The sequence below is a fragment of the Triticum urartu genome, chromosome 1A, assembly GCF_056163025.1.
Source record: "Triticum urartu cultivar PI428250 chromosome 1A, HENAU_Tu73, whole genome shotgun sequence".
In the NCBI taxonomy this organism is placed as follows: domain Eukaryota; kingdom Viridiplantae; phylum Streptophyta; class Magnoliopsida; order Poales; family Poaceae; genus Triticum; species Triticum urartu.
In genome coordinates this window covers 22034978-22047858 of record NC_141873.1, presented here as the reverse complement: position 1 = coordinate 22047858, position 12881 = coordinate 22034978, and the positions used below count along the sequence as shown (strand labels likewise).

At 42.3% G+C, this 12881-nt stretch overlaps 1 pseudogene; it reads left to right on the top strand.

Moving 5' to 3' along the window:
- The first annotated feature begins 876 nt into the window (after nt 1–876).
- Nucleotides 877–12881, top strand: part of LOC147988602 (protein neprosin-like) — a 30884-nt pseudogene continuing 18879 nt past the window's right edge.

Here is a 12881-nt window from a genome sequence, read left to right as displayed (position 1 = left end):
CTTCCTAGTGAAGATGCCGCTACCCATCTAAATAGCCTCGTTGATTTGTGTGACATGCAAAAGAAGAAAGATGTGGATAATGCTATTGTTAAATTGAAGCTATTTCATTTTTCGCTTAGAGATCGTGCTAAAGCTTGGTTTTCGTCTTTGCCTAAAAATAGTATTGATTCATGGAATAAGTGCAACGATGCTTTTATCTCTAAGTATTTTCCTCCCGCTAAGATCATCTCTCTTAGAAATGATATTATGAACTTTAAGCAACTTGATCATGAACATGTTGCACAAGCTTGGGAGAGAATGAAATTAATGACACGTAATTGCCCTACTCATGGTTTGAATTTATGGATGATTGTTCAGAATTTTTATGCCGGATTGAATTTTGCTTCTAACTCCGCCTATGTTGTCTCAACATAGCCGGTCCCAAGCCCGGGTAAAGGAGGAGGGTTGTGATAGGCTTGGCGAGCCAACGTAAAAACTCAGCCACTCTTATGGAGATGAAACCCAAAAGATTTTCGTTGGGGCATAACCCTCTCAGCGACGCGCCACATCGGAACCTGGGTGTGGTGGAAAGTGGGCAAGGGCCGGGCTGTCACCCCCAAGTGGCGCGTCGTACCTTGATCCGGATACGGTGGCAAGTGAGCGAGGATCGGGTCGTCGCATCCTTAGTGGCGCACTACATCGGCGCCCGGGTGTAGTGGAAAATGAGCAAGGGTCTTCGCATTTGACTCGACGGGTGCGAAGGGTAAGGAAGCTAGCCGAGCCTAGGAGGATTCGCTTAGGTAGCTGGAACGTAGGGTCTCTGACAGGGAAGCTTCGGGAGCTAGTTGATGCAGCGGTGAGGAGAGGTGTTGATATCCTTTGCGTCCAAGAAACCAAATGGAGAGGACAGAAGGCGAAGGAGGTGGAGGATACCGGCTTCAAGCTATGGTACACGGGGACGGCTGCAAACAGAAATGGTGTAGCATCTTGATCAACAAGAGCCTCAAGTATGGAGTGGTAGACGTCAAGAGACGTGGGGACCAGATTATCTTGGTCAAGATGGTAGTTGAGGACTTGGTTCTCAATGTTATCAGCGCGTATGCCCCGGAAGTAGGCCACAATGAGAACACCAAGGGGGAGTTCTGGGAAGGCCTGGAAGACATGGTTAGGAGTGTACCGATTGGTGAGAAGCTCTTCATAGGAGGAGACCTCAATGGCCACGTGGGTACATCTAACACAGGTTTTGAAGGGGCGCATGGGGGCTTTGGCCATGGCATCAGGAATCAAGAAGGAGAAGATGTCTTAAGCTTTGCTCTAGCCTACAACATGATTGTAGCTAACACCCTCTTTAGAAAGAGAGGATCACATCTGGTGACTTTTAGTAGTGGCCAACACTCTAGCCAGATTGATTTCATCCTCTCGAGAAGAGAAGATAGGCGTGCGTGCCTAGACTGTAAGGTGATACCTGGAGAGAGTGTTGTACCCCAGCATAAGCTGGTGGTTGCTGACTTCCGCTTTCGGATTCGTGTCCAGCGGGATAAGCGTGACAAAGTCGCTAGAACGAAGTGGTGGAAGCTCAAGGGGGAGGTAGCTCAGGTGTTCAAGGAGAGGGTCATTAAGGAGGGCCCTTGGGAGGAAGGAGGGGATGCGGACAATGTGTGGATGAAGATGGCGACTTGCATTCGTAAGGTGGCCTCGGAGGAGTTTGGAGTGTCCAGGGGAAGGAGAAGCGAAGATAAGGATACCTGGTGGTGGAATGATGACGTCCAGAAGGCGATTAAAGAGAAGAAAGTTTGCTTCAGATGCCTATACCTGGATAGGAGTGCAGACAACATAGAGAAGTACAAGATGGCGAAGAAGGCCGCAAAGCGAGCTGTTGGTGAAGCAAGGGGTCGGGCATATGAGGACCTCTACCAATGGTTAGGCACAAAGGAAGGTGAAAGGGACATCTATAAGATGGCCAAGATCCGAGAGAGGAAGACGAGGGACATTGGCCAAGTCAAATGCATCAAGGACGGAGCAGGCCAACTCTTGGTGAAGGACGAGGAGATTAAGCATAGATGGCGGGAGTACTTCGACAAGCTGTTCAATGGGGAGAATGAGAGTTCTACCATTGAACTAGACGACTCCTTTGATGAGACCAGCATGTGTTTTGTGCGGTGAATCCAGGAGTCTGAGGTGAAGGAGGCTTTAAAAAGGATGAAAGGAGGCAAGGCGATGGGCCCTGACTGTATCCCCATTGAGGTGTGGAAAGGTCTCGGGGACATAGCAATAGTATGGCTAACCAAGCTTTTCAACCTCATTTTTCGGGCAAACAAGATGCCAGAAGAATGGAGACGGAGTATATTAGTACCAATCTTCAAGAACAAGGGGGATGTTCAGAGTAGTACTAATTACCGTGGAATTAAGCTGATGAGCCATACAATGAAGCTATGGGAGGGAGTCATTGAGCACCGCTTAAGAAGAATGACAAGCGTGACCAAAAATCAGTTTGGTTTCATGCCTGGGAGGTCGACCATGGAAGCCATTTTCTTGGTACGACAACTTATGGAGAGATATAGGGAGCAAAAGAAGGACTTGCATATGGTGTTCATTGACTTGGAGAAGGCCTATGATAAGATACCGCGGAATGTCATGTGGTGGGCCTTGGAGAAACACAAAGTCCCAGCAAAGTACAATACCCTCGTCAAGGACATGTACGATAATGTTGTGACAAGTGTTCGAACAAGTGATGTCGACACCGATGACTTCCCGATTAAGATAGGACTGCATCAGGGGTCAGCTTTGAGCCCTTATCTTTTTGCATTGGTGATGGATGAGGTCACAAGGGATATACAAGGAGATATCCCATGGTGTATGCTCTTTGCGGATGATGTGGTGCTAGTTGATGATAGTCGGACAGGGGTAAATAGGAAGTTAGAGTTATGGAGACAAACCTTGGAATCGAAAGGGTTTAGGCTTAGTAGAACTAAAACCGAGTACATGATGTGCGGTTTTAGTACTACTAGGTGTGAGGAGGAGGAGGTTAGCCTTGATGGCCAGGTGGTACCTCGGAAGGACACCTTTCGGTATTTGGGGTCAATGTTGCAGGAGGATGGGGGTATTGATGAAGATGTGAACCATCGAATCAAAGCCGGATGGATGAAGTGGCGCCAAGCTTCTGGCATTCTCTGTGACAAGAGAGTGCCACAAAAGCTAAAAGGCAAGTTCTACAGGACGGCGGTTCGACCCGCAATGTTGTATGGCGCGGAGTGTTGGCCGACTAAAAGGCGACATGTTCAATAGTTAGGTGTGGTGGAGATGCGTATGTTGAGATGGATGTGTGGCCACACGAGGAAGGATCGAGTCCGGAATGATGATATACGAGATAGAGTTGGGGTAGCACCAATTGAGGAGAAGCTTGTCCAACATCGTCTGAGATGGTTTGGGCATATTCAGCGCAGGCCTCCAGAAGCTCCAGTGCATAGCGGACGGCTAAAGCGTGCGGAGAATGTCAAGAGAGGGCGGGGTAGACCGAATTTGACATGGGAGGAGTCCGTTAAGAGAGACCTGAAGGATTGGAGTATCACCAAAGAGCTAGCTATGGACAGGGGTGCGTGGAAGCTTGCTATCCATGTGCCAGAGCCATGAGTTGGTTGCGAGATCTTATGGGTTTCACCTCTAGCCTACCCCAACTTGTTTGGGACTAAAGGCTTTGTTGTTGTTGTTGTTGATTGAATTTTGCTTCTAGAAATCTTTTAGATTCGGCCGTGGGAGGCACTTGTATGGAAATCACTTTAGGAGAAGCTATGAAACTCCTAGATAATATTATGGTTAATTATTCAATGGCATACCGAAAGATATACTAATAAAAAGGTGCATGCGATAGAAGAACTTAATGTTTTGAGTGGAAAGACGGATGAACTTATGAAATTATTTGCTAATAAGAGTGTTTCTTCTGATCCTAATGATATACCCTTGTCTACTTTGATTGAGAATAATAATGAATCTATGGATGTGAATTTTGCTGGTAGGAACAATTTTGGTAAAAACGCGTATAGAGGAAATATTAATCCTAGGCCTTATCCTATTAATCCCTCTAATAATTATGGTAATTCCTACAAAAATTATTATGGAAATTATAATAAGATGCCCTCTGATTTTGAATCTAATATTAAAGAATTTATTACTTCATAAAAGAATTTTAATGCTATGATTGTAGAAAAATTGCTTAAGATTGATGATTTGGCTAGGAACGTTGATAGAATTGCTCTTGATGTTGATTCTTTGAAACTTAGATCTGTTCCACCTAATCATGATATCAATGAGTCTCTCAAAGCCAATGAGTTTCCACTGATGAGTGCAAAGAAAGAACCGCTAGGATACGTGCTAAGAAAGATGCCTTTATAAGAGCGTGTTCTTCTAGTTCCTATGAAAATAAATATGAAGATCTAAAAGTTATTGATGTGTCCCCTATTAAATCTTTGTTTTGCAATATGAATCTTGATAATGATGGGACTGATTATGATCCACCTTTACCTAGAAGGTGTTCCAAGAATTCTGAATCTTTTCATCTTGATGCTAAATTTGATAAACGTGGGATTGAAGAAATTAAAACTCTAGATGTTGCTAAACCCACTATTATGGATTTCAAGGAATTTAACTATGAAAATTGCTCTTTGATTGATTGTATTTCCTTATTGCAATCCGTGCTAAATTCTCCTCACGCTTATAGTCAAAATAAAGCGTTTACTAAACATATCGTTGATGCCTTGATGCAATCTTATGAAGAAAACCTTGAATTGGAAGTTTCTATCCCTAGAAAACTTTATGATGAGTGGGAACCAACTATTAAAATTAAAATTAAAGATCATGAATGCTATGCTTTATGTGATTTGGGTGCTAGTGTTTCCACGATTCCAAAGACTTTGTGTGATTTGTTAGGTTTCCGTGATTTTGATATTGCTCTCTAAACTTGCACCTTGTGGATTCCACTATTAAGAAACCTATGGGAAGAATTAATGATGTTCTTATTGTTGCAAATAGGAATTATGTGCCCGTAGATTTTATTGTTCTTGACATAGATTTCAATCCTTCATGTCCTATTATTCTTGGTAGACGATTGGTGCAATTATTGATATGAAGGAAGGAAATATTAGATTCCAATTTCCATTAAGGAAAGGCATGGAACACTTTCCTAGAAATAAAATTAAATTACCTTATGAATCTATTATGAGATCCACTTATGGATTGCCTACCAAATATGGCAATACCTAGATCTATTCTTGCTTGTTATGCCTAGCTAGGGGCGTTAAACGATAGCGCTTGTTGGGAGACAACCCAATTATATTTTTATTCCTTGCTTTTTGCTCCTGTTTAGTAATAAATAAATTATCTAGCCTCTGTTTTGGTTGTGTTTTTGTGTTTAATTAGTGTTTGTGCCAAGTAGAACCGTTGGGAAGACTTGGGGAAAGTCTTGTTGAACTTGCTGTAAAAAACAGAAACTTTAGCGCTCACGAGAACTGCTGTCATTTTTATTTGGAAAGTGATATTTAGTTAATTCTTTTTGAAGATGATTAATAGATAAATACCTCACGTCCATCAATTTATTTTAGAATTTTTGGGGTTCCAGATCTTGCGCTAGCTACATATTACTACAGACTGTTCTGTTTTTGACAGATTATGTTTTTCGTGTGTTGTTTGCTTATTTTGATGAATCTATGGCTAGTAAAATAGTTTATAAACCATAGAGAAGTTGGAATACAGTAGGTATAACACCAATATAAATAAATAATTAGTTCATTACAGTACCTTGAAGTGATCTTTTATTCTATTTCACTAACGGAGCTCACGAGATTTTCTACTTTAAGTTTTGTGTTGTGAAGTTTTCAAGTTTTGGGTAAAGATTTGATGGATTATGGAACAAGGAGTGGCAAGAGCGTAATCTTGGGGATGCCCATGGCACCCCCAAGATAATCTAAGGACACCTAAAAGCCAAAGCTTGGGGATGCCCCGGAAGGCATCCCCTCTTTCATCTACTTCTATCGGTAACTTTACTTGGAGCTATATTTTTATTCGCCACATGATATGTGTTTTACTTGGAGCGTCTTGTATGATTTGAGTCTTTGCTTGTTAGTTTACCACAATCATCCTTGCTGTACACACATTTTGAGAGAGCCATACATGATTTGGAATTTGTTAGAATACTCTATGTGCTTCGCTTATATCTTTTGAGTTATATAATTTTGCTCTAGTACTTCACTTATATCTTTTAGAGCACGATGGTGGATTTATTTTATAGAAACTATTGATCTCTCATGCTTCACTTAGATTATTTTTAGAGTCTTAATAGCATGGTAATTTGCTTAAAATCCTAATATGCTTGGTATGCAAGATTAATAATAAACTTTCTTATGAGTGTGTTGAATACTATGATAAGTTTGATACTTGATAATTGTTTTGAGATATAAAGATGGTGATATTAAAGTTGTGCTAGTTGAGTAGTTGTGAATTTGATAAATACTTGTGTTGAAGCTTGTGATTCCCGTAGCATGCACGTATGGTGAACCGTTATGTGATGAAGTCGGAGCATGATTTATTTATTGATTGTCTTCCTTATGAGTGGCGGTCGGGGACGAGCGATGGTCTTTTCCTACCAATCTACCCCCTAGGAGCATGCGCGTAATACTTTTCTTTGATAACTTGTAGATTTTTGCAATAAGTATAGGAGTTCTTTATGTCTAATGTTGAGTCCATGGATTATACGCACTCTCACCCTTCCACCATTGCTAGCCTCTCTAATACCGCGCACCTTTCGCCTGTATCATACACCCACCATATACCTTCCTCAAAACATCCACCATACCTAACTATTATGGCATTTCCATAGCCATTACGAGATATATTGCCATGCAACTTTCCACCATTCCGTCTATGACACACTCCATCATTGTCATATTGCTTAGCATGATCATGTAGTTGACATAGTATTTGTGGCAAAGCCACCGTTCATAATTCTTTCATACTTGTCACTCATGAGTCATTGCATATCCCGGTACACCGCCGGAGGCATTCATATAGAGTCATATTTTGTTCTAAGTATCGAGTTGTAATTGTTGAGTTGTAAGAAAAATAAAAGTGTGATGATCATCATTATTAGAGCATTGTCCCAGTGAGGAAAGGATGATGGAGACTACGATTCCCCCACAAGTCGGGATGAGACTCCGGACGAAAAATAAAAAAAGAGAAAGAAAAGAGGCCATAAAAAAGAGAAAAGGCCCAAATAAAAAAAGGAAAAGAAAAAAATGAGAGAAAAAGAGAGAAGGGACAATGTTACTATCCTTTTACCACACTTGTGCTTCAAAGTAGCACCATGATCTTCATAGTAGAGAGTCTCTCATGTTATCACTTTCATATACTAACGGGAATTTTTCATTATAGAACTTGGCTTGTATATTCCAATGATGGGCTTCCTCAAATTGCCCTAGGTCTTCTTGAGCAAGCAAGTTGGATGCACACCCACTTAGTTTCTTTTCGAGCTTTCATATACTTATAGCTCTAGTGCATCCGTTGCATGGCAATCCCTACTCACTCACATTGATATCTATTGATGGGCATCTCCATGCCCGTTGATACGCCTAGTTGATGTGAGACTATCTTCTCCTTTTTGTCTTCTCCACAACCACCATTCTATTCCACCTATAGTGCTATATCCATGGCTCACGCTCATGTATTGCGTGAAGATTGAAAAAGTTTTGAGAATGTCAAAAGTATGAAACAATTGCTTGGCTTGTCATCGGGGTTGTGCATGATTTAAATATTTTGTGTGGTGAAGATAGAGCATAGCCAGACTATATGATTTTCTAGGGATAACTTTCTTTAGCCATGTTATTTTGAGAAGACATAATTGCTTTGTTAGTATGCTTGAAGTATTATTATTTTTATGTCAATATGAACTTTTGTCTTGAATCTTTCGGATCTGAATATTCATACCACAATTAAGAAGAATTACATTAAAATTATGCCAAGTAGCACTCCGCATCAAAAATTCTGTTTTTATCATTTACCTACTCGAGGACGAGCAGGAATTAAGCTTGGCGATGCTTGATACGTCTTCAACGTATCTATAATTTTTGATTGCTCCGTCCTATATTATCTACTGTTTTGGACATTATTGGGCTTTATTATCCACTTTTATATTATTTTTGGGACTAACCTATTAACCGGAGGCCCAGCCCAGAATTGTTGTTTTTTTGCCTGTTTTAGGGTTTCGAAGAAAAGGAATATCAAACGGAGTCCAAACGGAATGAAACCTTCAGGTGTTGGAAATATGAGCAATTTACCGAATGATTTTATTAACAGAAATACTAGATAAAGCATGACTAATATAGTAGAGATAAAACAAGTCATGCGTTCTGACAGAGAGAAGGAAAATAGCTTCTGCATATATGAACCATAGCTTATCATATCTATAGCAGACAGTAGAACTAGTTGCATATATGAGGTGGAACCTAACATATTTAGGGCAACTACTAGTACGAGAAACTATGGCAGTATATCTAACAGAAAGAAGAACACATACGGGACAGCAGCAGCAGTAGCACTAGTCTTGGGGTCGGTGTCCTCGCCAGCCATGTCGTCGAGGAGGTTGTCGACGTTGGGGAAGTAGTCGTCGGAGTCCGGGGCGTCCGTGACGAAGGAGTCACTCCGTAGTCGCGCAGAGCGCTCCCCAAAAACCTTATCACCCTCCTCCCGTACAGGACTCAAAGAGGTGTGGTTTCGGAGGCCTACTGTCCCGACGTGCAGTGCACGCCGCAAGCCGGGATGAGGAAGACAGCAGCAGCTCATAGATTGGAACCGGTGGCAAGAGGAAGGAGAAGTTATGGTGCATCTCTCTGAGAGGAGCGACCTCCCTTTTATAGGCGCAAGAGAAGGAGGCGAGAGGCTACGCCAGGAGCTGAAGGGAACGCGGGAGATGAAACGAACAGACAGCAGCCGAAGGGTGCAGCGTTCGTATTCAATATCCACTATAGCAAAAACTTTCCAGCTCCCGAGTGACCTCTCGCATACCAGTAGTGCATGGCAAAAATTTAGACATCGGCTCGGCTCATTCCCGCAACCCGCGGCGCGTCGTGACGAGGCGTGGCGTGGTGAGGCGGGCGGCGGAGGAGGAGTGCGCATGGATATCCCTCTTGTTTTCATGCTCGTACAAGTGGGCAAAGAACCTCCCTTATAAGGAGGTCCAACTCCCACTAAACTAGCAATGTGGGACTAAACTTTAGTAGTATCCCTTGCCTTGCACAAATGGGCTAAGTGGGCCTCTAGGATTTATTAGGAATTTTTGAAATAGTTATTGGGCTGCCCAAAATGGACTAAATTCCAGCAATCCCCCACCAGATCCCAGAGGCACACAGAAATTTGCCTTTGGTTCCAAAACACTGTTTTATATACTGGTACTGCAGTGGAGACTGTTAAGTTGAACTTCCACCTAGAACTCTATGCTACACTAGTAAGCAACTTGAACAGTGGACTGGGCCTTGAACTGCAAGTTTTCTGCGAATCTAGCTTCACATAAAGCCTTGACCGATACGTGGCTACAGTGGATCTTCCCCGCGGGTGGAGCTTATGCGTCATACTCCGTGACCTTTCATGAGTTTACTAGAGAGAACCCTACTCTCATAGATTGCGACGTTTGACAATCAGACTCATATAGGTGTGTTCTTCAAAAGATGTTCTGCAGGATAACATCTCTGCTTAAATAAGCCACTTAGAACACATTAAGATATACATCAACCTGCCATGCAGATTAGGAGAGTATTGCATCTTCATGGAGTGGTATTGTGAATAGTAAGGATACTCTCCTCTTAGTTGACCAACAGCTTGTCTTCCACATCTAATTCACGGGATCTCCGATCACAAAGAATAGGTTACCACTGTGAACAACTCATATTGTGGGTCTCATACCCATCTCCCTCGATGCATTATCTATCACATTATGTGATAGACCCTTGGTAAAAGGATCTGCCAAATTTTTAGACGTTTGGATATAATCCAACGCAATAACTCCGGAGTTTTTCATTTTCCTGACAGACTTTAACCTTCTCTGAATGTGTCTTGATGACTTCATGTTATCCTTTGAGCTGCTCACTTTTGTGATCACAGTTTGATTGTCGCAGTTCATAAGGACACCCGGTACAGGTTTCTCAACAACCGGCAAGTCATTCAAGAGCCGGCGAAGCCAATCTACTTCAACCGTAGCTGTATCTAGTGCTGTGAGTTCTGCTTCCATTGTTGACCTCGTTAAGATGGTCTGCTTGCAAGACTTCCAAGAAACAGCGCCACCTCCATGAGTGAATACATAACCGCTCGTGGCCTTTATCTCATCAGCATCTGAGATCCAGTTTGAGTCACTATACCCTTCAAGCACCTTTGGATGCCCGGTGTAGTGAATTCCATAATTTGCAGTGCCTTTCAAATAACGCAAAACTCTTTCTAGAGCTTTCCAATGCACATCTCCTGGTTTTGAAACAAACCGACTCAGTTTGCTAACAGCAAAAGAGATGTCAGGTCTTGTAGCACTGTCTAAGTACATAAGCGAGCCAATAATCTGAGAATACTTCAATTGGTCTCTAGCAATTCTTCGATTCTTTCGAAGCAACACACTAGCATCATATGGTGTTGGAGAGGGCTTGCAGTCACTATAGCCAAAGCGACTCAAGATCTTTTCCACATAGTGAGATTGAAGCAATGTAATCCCACCATCATCGTCTCTCAACAACTTGATGTTCAGAATGACATCAGCCACTCCTAAATCCTTCATCTCAAAACAACGAGATAGGAAATCCTTGACCTCCTTAATAGCATTCAGATTGGTTCCGAAAATCAGTATGTCATCAACATACAAGCACAGGATAACTCCCTCGCCCCCACCATGGCGATAGTACACACATTTGTCAGCTTCGTTCACAACAAAGCCTGCAGCTGTTAAAGTTCTTTCAAACTTCTCATGCCACTGTTTGGGTGCTTGCTTAAGTCTGTACAAAGACTTCAGCAATTTGCACACTTTTCCTTCCTGACCATCTAGTACAAACCCATCTGGTTGTTCCATATAAATTTCCTCGTCCAACTCTCCATTTAGGAAAGCAGTCTTAACATCCATTTGATGAACGAGAAGACCATGCGAGGCAGCTAGTGAAAGTAGAACTCGAATAGTGGTCAGTCGAGCCACAGGTGAGTAAGTATCAAAGAAGTCTTCACCTTCCTTTTGGGTATAACCCTTAGCCACGAGCTGAGCCTTGTACTTCTCAATAGTACCATTAGGCCTAAGCATCTTCTTGAATACCCATTTGCATCCTATAGGTTTGCACCCATAAGGACGATCAGTTATCTCCCAGGTTTCATTCGCCAAGATGGAATCCATCTCGCTACGAACTGCTTCCTTCCAGTAGTCAGCATCTTCAGATGCATAGGCCTCTGAAATAGAACTGGGAGTGTCATCTATGAGATACACAAGAAAATCATCACCAAAGGACTTTGCAATCCTTTGTCTCTTGCTCCTAGTAGGAACTTCATTGTTCTCCTCCACAGGACTTTCAAAGTGTTCTATCGAAATGGCAGGTTTGGTAATTGTAATTGGTTCCTGATTCGATGAACTAGGCATCTCCTGATTAGATGAGGTAGCCATATCCTTCATGGGAAAGATATCTTCAAAGAAAGTCGCATCATTCGACTCCATGATCGTACCGACATGCATGTCAAGTACCTCGGATTTTACAACCAAGAATCTATAGCCAATGCTATGAAAAGCATATCCCAGGAAAACACAATCCACAGTCTTTGGTCCAAGCTTCCGCTTCATTGAAATTGGAGCATTGACTTTCGCCAAACAACCCCATGTTCGCAGATAAGAGAGTTTTGACCTTTTCTTCTCCCATTCCTCGAATGGAGTTATCTCTTTGTTCTTTGTGGGGACTCAGTTCAGGATATGACATGCTGTCAATATCGCCTCCCCCCACCATGCCTTGGAGAGACCCGATGTATCTAACATGGCGTTAACCAAATCAGTTAGAGTACGGTTCTTTCTTTCGGCCACCCCATTTGACTGAGGTGAGTAGGGAGGAGTCCTCTCATGGATTATACCATGTTCCGCACAAAAAGCATCAAACTCATTGGAAAAATACTCTCCACCACGGTCGGACCTAAGCCTCTTGATTTTTCGATCAAGTTGGTTTTCCACTTCAGCTTTATAGATCTTGAAAAAGTTCAAAGCCTCATCCTTAGATTTCAGAAGATACACACGGCAGTATCTAGTGGAGTCATCAATTAACGTCATGAAATATTTCTTTCCACCTTTTGTCAACACACCATTCATTTCACATAGATCTGAATGTATGAGCTCTAGTGGTGCAAGATTTCTTATTTCCGCAGTCGTGTGAGACTTACGAGGTTGCTTAGCTTGCACACACACACTTGGCACTTAGATCCCTTGACGGTGGTGAAACTAGGGATTAAGTTCAACTTCGCTAGTCGCGGCATGCAACCAAACTTAACATGACAAAGACGTGAATGCCACACATTGCATTCACTATTGTTGCAAATATGATTGACAACTTTATTGCAAACGTCTGATAAGGATAAACCAAACAAGCCTCCTGACTCATAGCCTTTACCAACAAAGGTTCCATACTTGGATATTACAAATTTATTCGACTCAAAGACAAGCTTGTAGCCATCTCTACACAGAAGAGATCTGCTAACAAGATTTTTATTGACGGAGGGGACATAATGCATGTTCTTCAGCCGCACGATCTTCCCCGAAGTAAACTTCAGATCGACCATGCCAACACCATGAACAGAAGCACTTGAACCATTGCCCATCAGCACGGTTGAAGTCCCTGCGGTCTGATAAGACGAAAACATGGAAA